The following is a 20,399-nucleotide window of genomic DNA, read 5'->3' on the forward strand; positions in this document are numbered from 1 at the left end:
TTCAAAGAAAACCCAAACCCGACCAAAGGTTCGACAAAATCTAGATGAACCGACGAGATTTCGCTTACAAGACGAACCCGACACAAACCAACCTTCCCAACAACAACCTTATTATCCACAACCTTTTCAACCGTCTGAAAACTATCAACAACCTTCCCAACAACAACGTTATTATCAACTGTCTCAAGACCAATCGTATCAAAACCGACCTTATATTCCACCTTTTTCTACCCAAAATTATCCACATAATGCTTTTCAAGCGTTTGGATCTCAACCGTCTCAAATGTTTGGATCTCAACCGTCTCAAATGTCCGTCGATCCCCTAGACAATAACGATGTTATACATCAATTTGCAAGTGCTTTTCGTCATGATGTGCAAACTTTGGATGGAGATAAATCCGAGGATGAAGAGCCGCATCAAAGAGGTGCTCGGAGTTGGTTGGCCGATGAGGAGGTCGCCTTGACCAAGGCTTATTTACATTGCTCCGAATCAAAAAACGCTCAAACCAACAAAAAAAGAAGCGTTATGGAAACGTATTAAAGAAGATTTCTCGCAACTTCCCAGCACAACTGAACGAAACAAGGATCAAATGATTGGCAAGTGGGGAGATTTGAATCGAAAAATGTCAAAATTTAATGCTTGTTACATCCAAGAGGTAACCATTTTAGTTTATTTATTTTATAATCTAGTACTTTATTTTTACAATTTGTTATATATATATATATATATATATATATATATATTCTAAATGTTTTGTAGTCCCGAGCTCCCCAAAGCAGAACGAACGAGGCGAATATCATAAAGAACGCTTTACGCGAATATGTCCGAGTTTTCAAATGTAAGGATTTTCCCCACTTGGATGCGTGGGAGATTGCAAGACGTAACGCGAAGTGGGAACCGATTCCCTTGGTCGATTTGAACGGACCAACGGCTCCAAGGAAGAAAGGATCTTCTTCAAAAAGATCAAAAACTTCTGAGTCCGGGGACTACACAACGTCTACCGGCGGCTTGTCATGCAACAAGCCGAACATGAACTTGAACGAGGAACCCGAAGACAATCCCGACGAAGACATACCCACACCCACACGGCCGAATCGTAAGAAAAGTGGGGAACCGTCAAGACTTGGAAAGGAAGCGGTGGCCGAAAACTTCATCGAATACAAGTCGGCTAAGATGGAGGAAATGTCCGAGACGAAGGAGCGAAGGAAAGAGACTCATATTTTAAAAATGAAACGTGAGGAGATGTATATCAACCATTTGAATGAAAAACAAAAAAAAACAACGATCTAACTTTCCTCCTACAACCGCATGAATATCTTGAGGAACCCTTTAAATCGCTCCTACTTCAACGCAAACGCGAGATATGCGACAAGTGGGGTTGGGAAGGGTCGTAGGTTTTTTTTTGTCGATTTTTTTAATTTAGTTGTCTTTATTTAATGTAATCTTGTTTTATTTTTTAGTTAATGTAATATTGTTTTCTTTTTATTTATTTTAGTATTTATTAAAAAAAACCATCACACCACACCACCACCCCTAGTAAAAAACCATCACATATGATAGATTTAGGGTTGGTGATGTGACACCATTTGATTGAGTGGGGTGTGTGATGAGTGATGCCACCACATCCACCACCCCTCCCCCTAACAAACTGAACCGTACGCCACTACAACAAAAAGGGCTTTATAGGACCTTTTGTGTGGGACACTTGTAAAATAAGGTCCTAAAATCTATTTAATAGGACATATGAAAATTTGGGGTCCTTTTACAATATATGCTACATAACTAATGTCCTAAAAAGTTATTTAATAGGATGGATGATTCTTTGGGGTCGTATTATCATATAACTTAATAAGACACTTAAAATGTAAATTCTAATAAAGTAATCTATAAGACATGTAGTTGTTGGTGTTCCATTATGTGGTAATGTAATATGACACTTTATCACTATAGGTCTTATTATAACATAACTTAATAGGACACTTGTAGTTAAGTCATAAATGTTCGGTGTTATAGGACCCTTTCTAATCGATGTCATATAAGAACATAACTTAATAGAACAATTTACACTATGGTCGTATAACTTTAACTTTTATAAGACGTATAATCATTGTGGTGTTATTATAATACACTGTAATATGACATTTGATATTTTAGTCATAAAACATCTGCTTTATAGGACGCTTATTCGCTAGAGTTTTATTATAACATAACTTAACAAGACACTTGACACTTGAGTCTTATAACTTTAACTTTTATAGGACGCTTAATCGCTTAATCATTGTGGTGTTATTATAATACACTACAAAAAAATGCAATATAATGGCACACGTTTTTTGTGACATTTAGCTTTTGTACCACTATTTTAGGTTTTAGTGGCACTTTGGGTATGCCACATTTACTTGGCACACACTTTTAGTGGCATTTAGGATTTTCGCCACTAAAATTTAGGTTTTAATGGCACTTTGTGTATGCAATATTTTTTTAGTATCATTTATAGCAAAGCTTAACATTTGTGTCACGTAAATTTAGACTTTAATGTCACTTTGTGTGTGTCATATTTGCCTAAAATACATTTCATGACACTTATCTTTTAGGCCACTAATTGATTGTAATACAAGAATTGTATTTCTATTAAAAAACACATTTGCAATGTTTCACCTACAAAGAGTTATCTAACAAAATATACTACTTAAAGCAAAAAAAAAAAAAGATTTTATAAATCTTTATAAATATTTTATTAATTATTGAAGCTTATTGTGAAAAGAATTATCATCTTATCATTTAGGCTTGCAACCTGTACTAGACCAGTTTATGATTGGTTTTTGAGTAATTTATAGCAGCTTTGGCCCATGTTCGGTTCGGTTAACCAGTTTTGACGAAGAGAATCCCAAACCCACGGTTCCTATCAGTTCCAAACCAGTTCGGGTCCGGTTCGATTTGGTTAATTGGTTCTTTTGTGTGCAATCCTTCTAAACAGGAATTGTACTTTGTATGTTTTGACAATTAATGAATATAGTTTTCATTTTATATTTGAGTCCTCCGTGAACTCGAGCTGGTTTTAAATATTCCTTGTCTAGGCGCTGAACTGCAATAGAAGGCTCGTTGAATAATCAAATTGATCTCGGATTGACTTATTATTTATAACCTTTTGGAACACGCCCAGCTCTAACTAAAAATTAGTATCCTCCATAAAAAAATATTGACACGTGAAAAGTCAATATATCAAAGAATCACACGTAGCCTTATGCTCAACCAGAGTACCAACTTACCAATAATGACCGGACTGCCTTTCGTATCAGCGCCGCACTCAAACTCCTAAACGCTGCAATCTCAAGTCATATAGAATCTATTATAACTCTTCATACAAATTTTCAAGTAATAGTATTGTTCCCTTCATCTTGAATCACAAGTCACGTGTAAAAACCATAGTAATGAAAGGAGTCAATGTCAGCTTAGAATGAATAATCTTTTACGCTGTATTTGATTTGATAGTCAAAGGGTGGGGCGAGTTGGGTCAACATTTTTTTTATTTCAGATAACTGAGATTGATTTAGGACTAGGGAGTTGGCGCCTTGGCGGGAATATGATTAGTTGGGAGGGAACTTCAGGAGGGAGGAGGAATATTAATTAGTGTAAAAGTGAAAGAAAAATTAAATTAGGGGTGTGTAGTGACGTTCGCTACAGTTTTGGGTTAAAACGAAACTGAAAACCAAAACTTTGTTTTCAGATTTTTAAAATCGCTCGTCTTCGGTTTTTGGTTTTCGTTGTAGTTTTTGTTTGGTTTCGGTTTTTGGCATTTTAGCTTGGAAATTTTAGACCGAAAAAAAAGTTGGCCGAAAATAATGAATTCAGGTATAAATAATTTTCTTAATTGTTAACTAATAGACTATTATACATTTGACCAAAAATATTTGAGTTACATATTTATTTAAATCTTATAAATTACTTGGAATAAAAAACAAAAAAATAAAAATTTAAGATTTCGGTTCGGTTCGATTTTTATTGCATGTAAAACCAAAACCGAACCATTAGTTCGGTTAATGGTTCGGTTTTTACATAAACTTAAAACCAAATCGTCCGCTTTTGTTTCGGTTCGATTTTTTCAGTTTGGATATTTTAATTTTTTGCACACCCATAATTTCAATTGGGTAGAGAAGTAGTACTGGTTTTATTTTTATGGAAATTAATTACTGATTTATTTTTATTAAATTAATGATTTACCAAATGTAAATATTTATTGACTAATAAATGGGTCATATACACCTCCACCTCATGTGTAAAAAAACCGAGTCATTCATATGCTATTCAAGATTGTTTCAGTTTGGTTTTTTCGGTTTGGATATTTCGGTTTATTGGGTTTCGGATCGGTTTTTTTGATTTTTTGCATACCCATAATTTCAATTGGGTAGAGAAGTAGTACTGGTTTTATTTTTATGGAAATTAATTACCGATTTATTTTTATTAAATTAATGATTTACCAAATATAAATATTTATCGACTAATAAATGGGTCATATACACCTCATGTGTAAATAAACCGAGTCACTCATATGCTATTAAAGATTGGCTTGTTAAAATCTTAAACTAATATATATATATATATATATATATATATATATTATATTTAAAAATATACAATTAATATAATAAATAATAAACAAGCTGAGCTCGATCGATCTAGACAAACTGCTCGCAAACTGAGCTCAAGCTTTTGAAATCATTTGCTTTGTGTAAGTTGTAACAAACAAAATAATCATTTGAATACTCCGTCAACATCACACAAAGGACAAACACCTAGGGAGGTCAATCTGTTTATAGTCCAAGTTAACATGAGTTGGTATCCCATCTAGTGGTAACCTCTAAGCCATTATTGACCGTGATCACTATCATTGGTCATATTGTTGAACTTGCATTTACTATGTTTGGTCATAAGTTATGAGTTACAAACTATTAACTATATTCTCTATATATGTAAGACATAATGTATTTTATTAAGCAATAATTGTTATCATGGGTTGTAAGAAGTTAATAATGTGTTAACATATGTGCTAACGGTCCATTTAGAGAGAGTTGATAACATACATCCAATTTTACGAATCAATATATTTGGCATGAATACTATAATTAATCGTTATGTGGTATATATTGACTATGTTTTGACAATCATTTGACTTGTATTTACTATTAGGTTATGCGTAATGAGCGACAATTGTGGGCGAGAAAGGGCGATAAGGGGTCGGGGCCCACGCGACAAGACACAATTATAACTGAAAAAAGTTACAATAAATCGCAAAATATAACAAAACGCCGAACACAATGTAGTACAGTGTTCAGTAATATAACACAATATAAAGAAAAAAGACACAATGTTAAAAAAAAGATAAACAAAAAATGAAACATTAATAACGAATGACTCATGATACCTATATTACTATTTTACATCACTCATTAAATAAAACTCATGATAATTACAATAATTTACTTTAATAAGTTTTTTTATTATATTTTTAACATCAATTATTTAATACGAATATTCTCTTATATTTTAAAAAAACTATATATATACTTAGAGTTTGGATAAAATACAAATGAAATGAACGTATTAATTGTGAGAATCAATTAAAATAATTTATAACATAATTACCCTATGATTTAATTAAATAATTACTTTATTTGTATATATAATTATTCAACATTATTCTGACAATTAGCATCTTAATTTTATTTGTACGGTATATCAAAAAATATCTATCAAAAAATATCTTTCGATAGTTTATTAACGTATTTTAATGATAAAAAAACATGTAAAAAAAATCGTTCGCCCCCAACCAAAATACAATTTACAAAAGCCCGTCCAAAATAATTCTCTTTCCCCCTTTTATAAAATTTTACATTACGGCGATTTCACCGATCTCCCTCCTCCATTGGTTTCATATTCTTGGTCCTTCGTAACCCTAAATCGATTTCACTCCCACAAACTGAAGCATGTGTAATTCTTTGGATGTAGAGAAGACGGGGTTGCTTCTACTGAGATAATCGAGGAATTGATGGTGAAGCAGCCGGATTGATGCGTGGTCTTCGTGTAATCGACACGTATGTTAATTTTGTTTTCTCATAAGTTGATGATGCATTTTCATATGAATATGTAAATGTTCTGCTTGAAAAGCAAGGTTTTAGTTGCTAAACAACAGGGCCGACCCTCTGTCCGAGCCCTCAAATCTCAAGGGCCCCAAAATTATGTATGGATTTTATTACAGTTGTTTTGCCAGTAGTTTCTTTAGAAACAAACTTAAAAGATATTACTGTTATAATTGATACATCATATAATCCACAAGGCTGTTGAAAGTCAGTTGTTCATACATTTATAGTCTGCATTTCTGTTTGAAATTTTGATACTTTAATGCAAAGTGCATGCATTAATTTTTATACCTGATTCAACATTCATCAATAAAACCTTAGAGAAACTAGAAAGTCTTAAAGTTACAAAGAATTTCGTAATATGTATAAATTGTGTCTAAATTGGCATACCATTTCTTTGACATTTGTGTGACAACATGCAAATTATTTGAAACATATACGTGTATCCATGGCTAACATTTTGATTGATTTTTGACGCACAATTGATGATGCTGTCCTTCTTTTGAGCACATGAAGCTCACATTCATTGCTATCAAAGTAATTTAACCACCATTATTTATATACATTTTGCATGCGGTTTTAATAGTTTGGTTTTGACGGCTTGCTTGGATTTTATATTTTATTTTTCAAAATTTTTTGTTTGTATAAAAACTTTCAAAATGATAAAAGTGGTTCCTGATTATAATGCATATGCATTACTACATATTCCAAAAGTGTATGTGTGTGTGTGTGCGTGTATATATGTATATATATACATACACGTTAGAGTGTTAGACTGCATATTCGAAGTTTCAAACCATACTGAACTATTAAAACGAGCAATCCACCTAAATTGAATAAGAACCAAATTGTTTGTATCTCAAACTAGCTAACTTGCTTCAATTTGGGTGGCTCGGTTGGTTTCTAAGGTTTATGAGTGTGCCTACAAGTGAAAGCTAAGACAGTAGTTATGTGTTTGCAGTTTTTAATCTCACAAAACAAATTACATGGGTTCTATGTTCATTCAAGTCAGATAATATTGGTAAATTTGTAGTATGATGAGTTGATGATCATTATGCTGTGGTGGCCGCACTTTAGGCTCATCTGCAGGTTTGAATCCCAATCTTCCCTCTTTGGTGCTTTGTTAGCTTTTTTCTTTTTTTTTGGTATGGTTTTCTTTTAATTCAGTTGTTTTATTATTTGATGAAATAATTTTATTCTTAAAGACTTAAACAGGCTTGTGATATAATGATGATGCATGTTTTGGTGATGAAGGCATCCTTGATTAAGAAGTCAGTACCCTTTAATTTGGATTCATCAGAGTAAATAATATTTAATGTATCTTCAGTATATATCCATTTAGAGATTTAGTTAAATCAAGGGTTCTGCTTATTTTAATGATTTATGAAATGGTTTTTTTAAGGAATATTGGTTTTTAATACTCCCAACTTTTTCTCATTGGTAGATAACACTCCTAACTTTCAATTTGTCACCCACCACTCACAACTTTCACCTTATTTTCATGTACCACTCCCCGTCTAAATGAACACTAACCCCGTTAATGTTTTAGACTAAAAATGTCATTCAAATTAGTTAAGGGGGTAAAACAAAAATTTTATTTTTAACACACAACCTCCATTTCCGGTGACCTCGTTTTTCCGTCGACCCCTTTTTTTCCGGCGAATTTGAGTTTTCCGACTATCTCGTCTTTCAGAACACCATATCTATCATTTCACCGAGCTTCACATATGATATGATGAAGATGGTGCTCGCCGGAAACCTGCAATTTGATTTTCCGGCACGCAGGCGATCCCGGAAGGTGGCTGGGCGAGACACTGGTGGTGGCGGGTGGCGGGGGTTGCATTTTTGGGGCGGTGGGCAGTGAAATGATGGATATGGTGTTCGCCGGAAACCTGCAACTCGCCGGAAAACTCAAATTCATATGTGAAGCTCGGTGAAATGATGGATATTGTGTTCTGAAAGACGAGATCGCCGGAAAACTCAAATTCTTCGGAAAAATGAGGTCACCGGAAATGGAGGTTGTGTGTTAAAAATAAAATTTCTGTTTTACCCCCTCAACTAATTTGAATGATATTTTAGTCCAAAACATTAACGAGGTTAGTGTTCATTTAGACAGGGAGTGGTACAAGAAAATATAGTGAAAGTTGGGAGTGGTGTGTGACAAATCAAAAGTTGGGAGTGTTATCTACCAATAAGGAAAAGTTATGAGTATTAAAAACCAATATCCCTTTTTTTAATAATAATAATTTTGTCTTTTTTTAGTTGAATCAAGAACTGGGTTTTGGGATTCTAGATTAATATTGATTTTGGGATTGCAGAAGGTGTTTTGGTAGATAGCTCCGTTGGTAGATCGAGCATTGTTGACGGTCAACTGGAGTTGATGCTTCATAGGTACATATTTCCTTGATGATGCATTCTTCATGCAATAATGCTTTATGATATTGATGCCAAAGGACTCTTTTTCTCAGATTATAAGGCTCTCGCTCCAAGCACACCGTGAGTAAAGCAGACATCAAGTTGGGTATCTTCAATCGGTACCTAAAATCATCATCTTTAGTCTGATAATCATCTTCAATCGGTACCTCAAAATCATTTGTTCATCATTTATTCTCTCTGTTCTATGGTACCCTTCTAAGTTCTAACACTACCAATTTTGTTTGTCATAATAAAGCTGAAATTTTATGATAACCAAGAAAGTATGGAAATTGATTTTTTTTTTCTTATATTTTATGAATTGCAGGTCGGGTCGGGCCGTTGGTATTGTGTTTGGAACAGGTCAACTCGGAAAGTGTAAATTTTGGCAATGTCATTAGATGACAAGGTACAATATTACTATTTTTACCATTTTTAACATAGAAGGCAATTGAGGAATTCGTTTTCTGGTTTAATTCACGCTTATAATTTGTTACTCTGTCGAGCAGTTCTGTTTAGTGTCCAAAGAGGTCCTAAAAACTGAACCGAAACGAAGCCAAAAAAAAGAAATAAAAAACCAAACAACTAAAACTGAAACTAAAAACCAAACCGTATTAAAAACTGTAAGAGTGAAGCCAAAACACAAACGAAACCAACCCATAATCACAAACTGAGCAAAACCAAACACTGAAAAATAAAAACCGAAACCAAACGGAATGGTTTCTGTAACCTCAAACAAATATATTGACTTATGTTTCGGTTTGAATCCAAACTTAGCCAAACTAGAGTACCGTGTGATTAATATTTCATGATATTATCGTTGACTTTTGAAAGTCAAACCTAATTGGTATGGGCATTCGGTACTAAATTATTAATAGGATGAGCAAGTATCATCTCTCCGTGTGATTAATATTTCATGATATTATCGTTGACTTTTGAAAGTCAAACCTAATTGGTATGGGCATTCGGTACTAAATTATTACTAGGATGAGCAAGTATCATCTCTCCGTCTATACGAACTGAACCGAAACTCAGAAACTAGAAGAATCGAAATAAAAAAAAATGAAAACAACCAAAAAAAATTAACCAAAATGAAGCCAAAAAAAGAGATAAACCGAGAAAACTAAAACCGAATCGTAGCAAAAATCCGGAAATTTGAAACCTAACCAATACAAAAAAACGAAACAGAAGGTTAGCCAAAACGAAACCAAACACCAATAAATCCGAAACCAAACAGTTTAATAAAAAGTTAGATAGTTCTCGATTATTATTTAGGTTTGAGCCCAGACTTAGCCAAATCAGATTGTGATGTAATTAATAGTTCATGATATTATAGTTGACTTTAGAAAGTCAAGCACTCAAGCCTGATTTGTTATGGCATTTGGTACTAAATTATTATTAAGAACCAAACCAAAACTAAAAAAACTGAAGTGAACCGAAACTTAAAAGAGTAAACAAAAAAAAATGAAATGAAAACAGCCAAAAAAATTGAACCGACACGAACCCAAAAAAAACTCGAAAAGACTGAAACCTAACCGAAACTATAAACTGGAAAAAATAAAACCGAAATGAAACTGTAAACCGGAAAAACAAAACCATAACGAAACAAAATAAAAGGTCAAAAACCGAAACCAAACCAAAGATAGAGACCATATGGGTTATTTTCAACAATTCAAGATTTTATTGGTGCATCCATCGCATGGTCTTGTCCATTCATATCGGTATGTATTTGTTAAACTTGGGATACGAGTAATTTTATTAACATGGAACTTAATGTTTATACATGGATGGTTTATTTCTCGTTGGCCCTATTAAATGAAAGGTTCTATATAATAGCATTTTAGGACGCTTTTGTGCGTACTAAAAACCCCTTTTTGTTGTAGCGCGCTGCCTGTGAAATCCACATTGCATCTGCGTCACAACGCATTAATCAAGGTCTTTTAGTATAATAGATATGTAGGCCTGGTTTAACTCATTATTTTAAGGTGCAAGTGGTAATAAACATGTTCAAAATTTCCTACAGTTTTCAATGATATAATGAGGTGGCAATTTGTTTTCGCTACCTAACACCACCAACTCCAATAATAATCTCAAAGCCGCCGCTTACAAGTTACAACTAAACCATTATTGACCATTATTAATTAGTTCTTCCAAATACGAATACATTACTTAATTCACTCCATTACTAAATAACACCTTAATTTCATTTTTAATTACTTTAGCTAGTAACTTTATATAGATTTTTTTAGGAAAATTGGATTTAAATAATCCCACCTTTAATGGGTTGGCCAATAATAATCCCACCTCCGGTATTTCTCGCTGGCAGTCCCACCTTTTCAAGGTTTTTTGTTTTATGATCCTCACGTTAAAAATAATTAACGGGGTTAAGTTTTTGCTGATGTGGCTGGTGAGTTGGCAGTGTCATTATCCTACATGGCTTTAACCTTTTTTTCCCTCTATGATTAATTACGTGGAACACTAAAACCATTTCTCTTATTTTTAAAAACTGTTAATACTTAATCAATATTGAACCCACGGTACTTAATCAATCAACCCAATTCATTTCCTAACTGAACCCTAATTCGAAGAACACAATCGTTCAAAATCCCCAATTCGAAGAAAACGATTAGCAAATTGTTGTCCATCTGAACCCTGTAGCTACTTGAAGCCGCTGCATTGGAGCCACGTGATGTCACTTCCGCTGTCGATGACCATGTAATAAGACTTGGCCGGCGTGCCTAACCCGACTTTGGCCGCTACCTTGTGAGATGCCTGATGTCACCGGGGTTGATAAATCTTGTACTGTGTACGTCGAACTTGTGGGGCCACTAAGGGTTTCATATCTGAGAGGTTGGTTCCGGCGAGAGCGAAATTGAGGCTGGTGACGAGTGAGTTGACTCAATGGGTGTCGCGAGTGAGTCGGTCACGGGTTAAGGACTCGTAGTTGTCGTGCTGGGTGTGTCGGATTGAAGATCTGGGGTGTACGGTGAATGATGACGAGGTTGTTTGTGTTTGAGTTTGTTGTTGTTGGTCAGATTGTGTGTGGATAAAGGGGGGGGGGGGTTAAAGATGTCGATGGTTTTCTGGACGGAGGAGGTGACGTCAAGGGGGGTGGTGGCGGCGGTGGTGGTGAGGAGGAGAGAGAGAAAGAAGATGGGCCACCAACAGTACATAAAATCAAATTATTGCTTATGGATTAAGTTTTTCTATTTAGGATGGGCTATCAACTCGTTTGACCAGTTGAATACTTGGCTCCAATGCCAGCTAATAGGATTGGCTAAAGCCATGTAGGATAATGACATTGCCAACTCACCAGCCGTATCAGCAAAAACTTAACCCCGTTAATTATTTTTAACGTGGGGATCATAAAACAAAAAACCTTGAAAATGTGGGACTGCCAGCGGGAAATACTGGAGGTGAGATTATTATTGGCCAACCCATTAAAGGTGTGATTATTTAAATCCATTTTTCCTATTTTTTTATAGCAAATTTCTTTTATTTTTAAAACTCGAACCTAAGATCATAAAGTATTTAAACATTAAAATATTTATTCTCTGTCGCAACTGGCCATCGACCAAAAGAAATTAAGTTTAATTATAACGTTTCCATTTATTTTATTTTCAATAATTCTATTAAATATAAAGATTCATGTACGTCATAAAATACTAAAAGAAACTTAATTGATAAATTAGAAATGAAATGCCAAAATCACGTACGTAATTCTTTTTTATGTAGTATTTTTTCTTTTAATTATTCTTTTTTCAGTTTCTGTAATAATTATACAAAGTGAACAAGTAAGATAAAATGTCTAAACAATTAATACATGTTAATCTGAATTTGTCTACCTTATTGAATTTCCTTGTAAAAAGATGCAAATCTTGAACATCAATCAATGAGAGACCGGGTAGCCAATTCCATGTCTTTTGGTAGGAAAAACCACAAACACCAAACTACAAAGGAGGCCAAGCCCCAATGGCACAATGTCAAGAACCTCTTGAGCCTCATGACTCGGTCTGGGATAGAAGCAGCTCACCACACTCCGATCTCTCATGGCCACTGTCACCAACACAAATGCCGACACAAACGCATGAATCCAGTCAACACCCCTCAACTTGTACTTGCTCAAATCCGGTAAACCAGAGTCTGAAGCCGCTGCGGTTTGGGAGTCGAACACCCACAGGCCTTTAAACGTCGCAAACCCGTAAAAGACTTGACCGTCAGATGTCTTGAAGCTGTCCGTGAAGCTTGCAAGGAAGCAAAAGGCGGTCAGGAAACCGAGGAGGATGGCGGTGAGCGGGCGTGTAACCACGTCACACGAGCCGTGGTTGGTGAATATGGGTGCTACGGTTTGGAGAGCCAAAAGGGTTCCGGTGGGTAGGAGGTTGGCTAATTGGGCTGTGCTAGCTAGGGTTTGTGATATAGCCCATTGTGACAATGTTGGCGGTGGGGGTTTAGGGCTGTCGGGGTTGTCGTTTTCGGACTCGTCATCAGAGGATGATACGGTTGTTACCGGTCTAGCTCTTAGAGACATTAATTATGTAGTTGTAGATATAATATAACAGTGTAAGTATAAATGTATAATTAGGGTTGTATTATGGTAATGGTGATGTATATGGTGGTGTATTTATAAGAAAGACCATATAGATGGAGATGAGAGGAAATGGGTTAGGTGTTTCCTTAGCTATTAGCACCAATGTTTTGAAGACTTCAAGATTCAATTATCAGTTTAATAATCTAACTATCGTTCTCATTTCACGTGTTGAAAGGTATTCGTTTTGAATTTATATATTAAACAAGATCCATTAACATTTTCTTTGATATTTATTTGTTTCCGTCAACGAAATCCTACGGTCATGTTATCAAATAACGTGTTTTATAAGTATAGTGCCGGAAGAACTGTATCAATGCTAGATTCCCACAAATTAATGAATTATAACACAATAATATCATCTCAAACTTAAAGGTTAGGTGTAAAAGTGTGTTTCTCTAAATAACATTATATTTCACAACTATACATAAATATTGACAAAGATTACATTTGAGAGAAATAGGTACACGTTGTCTTAAACATTTCAACACAACATTCATAAAAGGTCACCCTAAAACCAATATTAACTAGAAGATAAATGAGCACTTTAGGTGGTAGGTAGCCCATTGCTAACTTGTCATGTGTGTTGTTATACTCGATATTAAAACTATAGCCATAGACTTTCTCACATACTAACAAGTATTCTGGGTCGAGATATTGCCATACACTACTTGAGCTAATACTTTTTAAAAAGACCACCTTCACAGTATTATCATAGCAAACTCTCATCGGCTTATGTACGGAATTAACTACTTTTTAGTCCCGTAATCTTATTTCTTAACTAGGAGCTTTGAGTGGCGTGTCTTTATAACATGCAACATAATATGGCATCTTAGTCGATGTGATAACCACTATTGTTTATGACTCTTTCATAAAATCGGTAGCTACCTGATAGCTTGTAAATGTATCTTAATTCTGTCACACCCACCCCGAAAATTTTAATTTAAACATCGAAAAACTTTGACCAAGTCATTTGTGTGGTGACATGTGTCGTTTCAGCCAATCAAATTTAACAATAGATTTCTAATGAAAGTTGAACTTTATTTAACCTTCAGAGTTATTACATGTGTCATATTACACGATTCTTAATCAAATCCTAAAGTCAAGATTTTTCATTCAAACACACGACACTATTTTCCCGCGCTCTTCACGAAGCTTCAATACTTCACTTATTTACCTGAAAAGCATATTAAAAACGTATGTCAACAAAAATGTTGGTGAGTTCTCTTTATTCGAAAATAATCCATATATATATATATGTATATATATTATATATTATATATATCTATATATATTATTATGAAAGTATGGCAAACGGAAATTCAATTCAAATCATCATGAAAAGAATAGTAAACAATATTTTATCAATTTATCGAAAAACATAATAAACGAATACTTATAAATCTCACCATATAATTGTTCAACGACCATTCTTGTCATTACCATAAGCAACGGTGATATTCTTTCCTTATCGTTCTTTTAACATGGTAAATAAATCTTTAAAAATTCATAATAATCGAATTTTCCATAAAAGCGTAGCATTTTATCTTTTAAACAAATCGTACTGTTGTAGACGAGCAAAGAATACAACAAGTGTATGACTATCAAAATTGATAACTCGAAACATACCATACTCAAAATATTCCCACTTTTAACCCAACGTGATTGGAAGTGGGGGCGTCACGTCGATAGATCTACCAACATTTATATCCCCTTATTAATTCGGTTAACAGTTATTTAACCAGTTGTTGACTCATCTCACTTTTTACACAGTTTGTAAAATAAAATAATTTTTGAAAAACTTCAATAAATATCGATAAAAGAATATGTTTTCCTCCCAAAACACAATAAAAACATTTCATTTAAAAATGAGGGGGTTTTTAGAGAAACCCACCTTTGGTAGGTACAACGTCAGATATATCCAAACACTCTGTGTTCAATTATTATAGTACATGTGTTTAATGATATATATATATATATATATATATATATATATTAAGTTGTTTGCTCAACTTAGAATAGTTCACACAAATGTTTTAATTATCTTTTAACGCTTATTTTAATCTTTTTATTAGTTCAAGTTCGAACGATCCGTTGACGACTTTTAGTTTGTTAAGTCCAAGTTACGTTTTCACACACGCACGCAAGACCCTAAATTATATATATATATATATATATATATATATATATATATATATATATATATATATATATATATATATATATATATATATACTTATCTTAATTAGCAACTAGCAAATATACATGTATACAAGTAAACACCAAATATTAACAAATATCATACTTTTACCATTCTAACAAACTATTATATTCTTTAATAATATATATAAATTTATATAAATATGCTTTAGTTGCTGGAATATTATAAAATTATAAGTTTTATTCTTATTGTGATTATGGTGTCGTTTTATCGGTTTTGCCGGTTTCGCGTTTTAACGGCGAACTAGATAACTTTTCGTGAAAATTTGAGTTTTAAATTGTTAAAAGTACTTTTTTATATGCTTTTAATCAAGTTTTATTAGTTTTTCAGTAAAAATGATATGGTTTCTATTTTAGTTACCGTTTTCTTAAAAACGTCAATTTTAGCAGTATCATGTCGGTTTTCGCGACACGAACCCTGTAGGTTTAAGCTTTGATATCGTGATATTTTCTTATACTTTAACTTATGTTAAATATAAGATTTTTATGACTATAGGAGCTATTTTAAAACGATTCCGAAAACTCATGTCGGTTCATGTTAAAAGTCAAACTCTCCGACCGTTAAAGTTACCGACAAGCTATTTAAGTCATAATATCAAAGCTAAATCATTTTATATAGCAAATTCACACATAATAACAAGTAATTCACCATCAAATTCATGTTTGATCATATAGCACCAAATATGCACACTAAACCAAATTCTCAATTAAACTTGCTCAAGCCTTAACTTCAAGTTTCTAGCAACACATGAGCATGTTATTTCTATAATGTCAATATGGTGTTTATACATCAAATATTCCAGATCATAAAAACTTATAACATGGTCCTATTTTATCCTATCATCATCATCATCATCATCATCATCATCATCATCTAATAATAATAATAATAACATCCTTAATGCTTCAAACAACAAAGTTCTATAATTAGCAAGTAATCAACTTAATAATTATCTTGTCAACTCAAAAATTTTCACGATAATGTTTACTAATACAATTCTAATCATAAGGCATTAATCATTCATATATTCATGTGTTCAATAATTGTAACAACCCGGGTTTCCCACCCAATATATTATACCGTTACTCGATCCATTTTCGTTTTTGGTAAACTAATTACTAAAATATTATATTATTTAATTGTAGATACTTAGGGGGTGTTTGGCTGAGCGTATTTTTTTTGCTTTTTGCTTTTTGCTTTTTGGAAGGGCAAAATGTCCAAAATGCCCATCCAAAAAGCAAAAAAACTTTAATTTGATGTTTTAAGGTGCTTTTGGAGGGGCATTTTGGACATTTTGTCCCTCCAAAAAGCAAAAAACAAAAAAAATAAGCTCAGCCAAACACCCTCTTAATATTCTTTTAACTTTGATTAATATGCATATTTCACCCCTTAATTAGTTCTAACTCAATTTTTGTACCCATCTATAAATTACAAGGACTAGATTTGCACTTTACCTAAAATATTATTATTATTATATTATTATAACAGTCAAACCCGTTTACCCTTTCTCCCAACCCGTAACCGATGATCCAACCCATACCCGTATAACCATAATGTTGCTTGATCCTTAATTCTCGTGTTAAATCGACATTTGATTATGCAAGATCGTTCTAATGCCTTTTACGAACATCACCGACGTTTCTAATTAGGAAATCAAATATGTTGCGATACAAGTTGATTGTATTATTAACCGTCTTCATCATTATACCGAAATACCATTCGCAGTCTGTTGTAACACAATTAAACTTGCCCACACCTTCTGAGGATCATCGAAATCAAACCCCCTTGGTTAATTAAGTTGTAATAGCCGTCATGTATCCCGTTCGTGATCGTTTTGTTGGCCGGATTTGACTGAACAATTATCCGTCTTTTAATCATCTGCAAAGGTAAAGGTTATATGTTTAGGTGCGTCTTGATGGCAGTAACAAAAGCCCCATGATCAATTGGCCAAACATTCATCGATTTGGCCGATTGATCTTGTTAGGGTTCGTATGCTAAATTGGTTCGTTGTCCGTCTGTTTATATTAAATCCGTTTCCAGATGTATTCGAATAAACACCCTAGCCCAGCTGGCTAGGGTGGTGCGTGTAAAGACATGTAGTTGCTGGGGGCGCGGGGTCAAGCCACCCCCAGCCCGTATTTTGAGTGTTTTTTTTTGTTTATCCATTTTATTTGGTACATTAACCTATTTAGATATTTAATCTATATTATAAATATTGATAAATCATTATATTTACAAACCGTCATGTTAACTAGTTATCTTACCGAACTTTAGTTAAAATCATATATATATATATGTATATATATACACACACACACATAAATGTATATATTTTAGTTACTAAAAATTGTTAAAGGTTTATATAATAAAGAGTTTAAAAAGGGTTTTAACCTATTAAATATATTTAAAATTTACCATGCTAATTAACATATTAGAATATAGCCTAAGTTCAAGTATTTTATAAACGGTATTACTTTATATTATTATTTATTTATTATTCAAAAGAAATCTTTATTGATAATAAGGATATTAAATGTATTTTTAGTTTAAAATAATATCATTTATGATTAAAAAGAATATAATATAACTTAAAAACATTATAATGATCAAACTCGCTTATCCGATCTAGTTCATTAAATTAGCATATCCGCATTCTATTTTCCTTATTAGGCCTTATCGTAAACGCGTGTGATCCGCTTTCGCCATTCTTATTGTTATCTATTCACTCTTATTCGTCTATCGATGTGAGTACCACATTCCCAATTTTACTTCTTTTTCCATGTTTGGGGACATATCATCATCATCATCATCATCATCGTACTCAGTATATCCCACCAATAGCAATGCTATGGTAGTGTCTGAGGAGGGTAAGATGTAGACAGCCTTACCTCTATCCCATAGGGATAGAGATGCTGCTTCCGGTGAGACCCCCGGCTCGATAGTAGTTTTGAATCAAGCCTTGGACATAAGACACATAACACACAATCATCGGGACACCGGCTGATTGGTGCATGTGCCCTTGTCTTTCGGCTATCAACGCCACCACATGATGCCTGATTAACCTTCCGCCACTTTTAACGTTATTTTCACGTGATTAGTAAAATAACGTCAAAATTAGTGCAATTTTACTTTTGCCCACCCAAGGGTTCACACATATATACATTATATGTGCGCACCGCAAGCAGGGCGTGTTTGGGGACATATGCGTAAATTATATTTCTCATATATACTTATACTCAAAACTGCAACTATTGTCTTATGTGTTAACAACTTATACCTTACTTGTATATGTGCTTATTTGCTTTAAATGCTTCCGCATTCGGAGAGGTCCAACATAATCTCAAAATAGTATGATCATACGCCAGTCGTTATAGCTTTTGTGCTTCTTTACATCTTAGTTATACTTGCTCATTGGTTGATTTGTTATCATCATATGACTTGTTGCAATTACTTATATATATATATATATATATATATATATATATATATATATATATATACTATATGTACATTTAAACTGGTGTATTGCTCACTCAACCTTGTGTTGACAAAACCATTCTATTTTCAACGCATATGCAGGTTCTCGTTTGATGTGAAGTAATTGAAGTACAAGATCACTTAAGGATTTATGCTAGAAGAAAATTAACGAGAAAATATTATTTATGACTTTGATTGTTGATGCACTTTTGTTTTGTTTGAATGTTGTATGGATTATGTTTTATATGTAATTTAAATTAATAAATATTGAACTTATAATATTGCTTGATAGTAACATTTGAAAAGCTGTGAGCAATCAGTTCGCGCCCCGGCATTTCCGTCGTAGGTTGGGGTGTGACAATAATCAAGCCTAACTATTAAGCAATTTGCACAAAATCAAAAAGTTTTCTTTATTTGTAAGTTTACCAAACAAATTTCTAGTTTGTTCATTATATTAAAATTATGGCATCTTAGTATTATTAGTTACTTTCAATCCATATTCATTCATTCAAAATCATATTCAATCAATGCTTGTAAAGACAAAAATCTAACTTTATAATCTAATCATGTAATTGAACCATATGTGCATTTAAGTTAGTAAAAAGTCAAATATTAATAATCTCTACCTTACTAGTCAACACTTTGACAAGATTATATCTATCATTATAATGCCACTTTAGAATCTTATCATCACAAGTCAACCAAAAGTCTTATGTATGTAATTTTGATGAATCAACTAGGTGGGTTTTAAATCAACAATCATCTTTTAACTATATAGCATGTAACTTGTAAATAGTGATATTCTTAATCCAAGCCAAAACCCACGGATCATATGTGTAATCTTATCCATAACCCATTTTCAATATTTCAACCAAAAACACACCTAGTTTTATCTGTAAATCAATAATCAACCTTATTCATCAATCAATCTCAAGTAAACTCAACATTGGCAAGTTAAAGTAAGCCATTAAATTACCATAAAGAATCATATTATCAACTCAATCCATCTCTTTCACACACACACACAAACCCACGGCTCAATCACACACACACACACATACATTCACTAATATTTGTTTCTAAGGTTAATTCTAACCCATTTGTGTGAAACATTACTTAATCAAAATTCAATTATATATCTTACCTTGGATTTTAAAGAAACTAGTAAGATGATGAAAGAAAGATATTGTGTGTGGGTGTTTCCTAGCTTCCTAGCTTGATTCTTGCTTCCTATAATATTTAATCTTCCATTGTAGTGTGTGTTCTTGAACAAGTGTGATTGTGATTTGAGTTGATGGCGGTGTAAGGGAGTGGTGGTGGTGGTGCCATGAATACATGGGAGGGAGAGTGAGAGTAGATTAGTGAGTTGTATACTAGGATGGCAATGTGGATTATGGTGGGTGTTACAACACACCATCTTTATAGGCTTATGTAGGCATAGTTTTACAAGTAAATCAATGGGTGGTGGCCATTAGTTTTGTGAGAAACAATGGAAGAGCACACGGGTTTGGGTTGGGATCTTGTATATAAATTAATCAAAGTCTTAAACTTCCTAGTTTACGT

At 33.3% G+C, this 20,399-nt stretch overlaps 1 long non-coding RNA gene and 1 pseudogene across 2 annotated transcripts; one reads left to right on the plus strand and one right to left on the minus strand.

Moving 5' to 3' along the window:
• Positions 1–5,937: 5,937 nt before the first annotated feature.
• Positions 5,938–9,418, plus strand: LOC143578330 (uncharacterized). Of its 2 annotated transcripts, XR_013143251.1 has the most exons (5): positions 5,938–6,093; positions 7,344–7,409; positions 8,457–8,529; positions 8,607–8,761; positions 8,879–9,418. It is a non-coding gene; the product is annotated as an uncharacterized LOC143578330 (long non-coding RNA). The 2 variants fall into 2 exon arrangements; XR_013143248.1 differs by lacking the exon at positions 8,879–9,418 and having other exon boundaries at positions 8,607–8,801.
• A 3,013-nt stretch (positions 9,419–12,431) lies between these two features.
• Positions 12,432–13,164, minus strand: LOC143578235 (protein DMP3 pseudogene; annotated as a pseudogene).
• Between the last annotated feature and the right edge of the window lie 7,235 nt (positions 13,165–20,399).

Source organism: Bidens hawaiensis, unplaced genomic scaffold, assembly GCF_021521415.1.
Source record: "Bidens hawaiensis isolate Kalapana, Puna unplaced genomic scaffold, B.hawaiensis_p1.1 tig00000142_1, whole genome shotgun sequence".
NCBI classification, from domain to species: Eukaryota; Viridiplantae; Streptophyta; class Magnoliopsida; order Asterales; family Asteraceae; genus Bidens; species Bidens hawaiensis.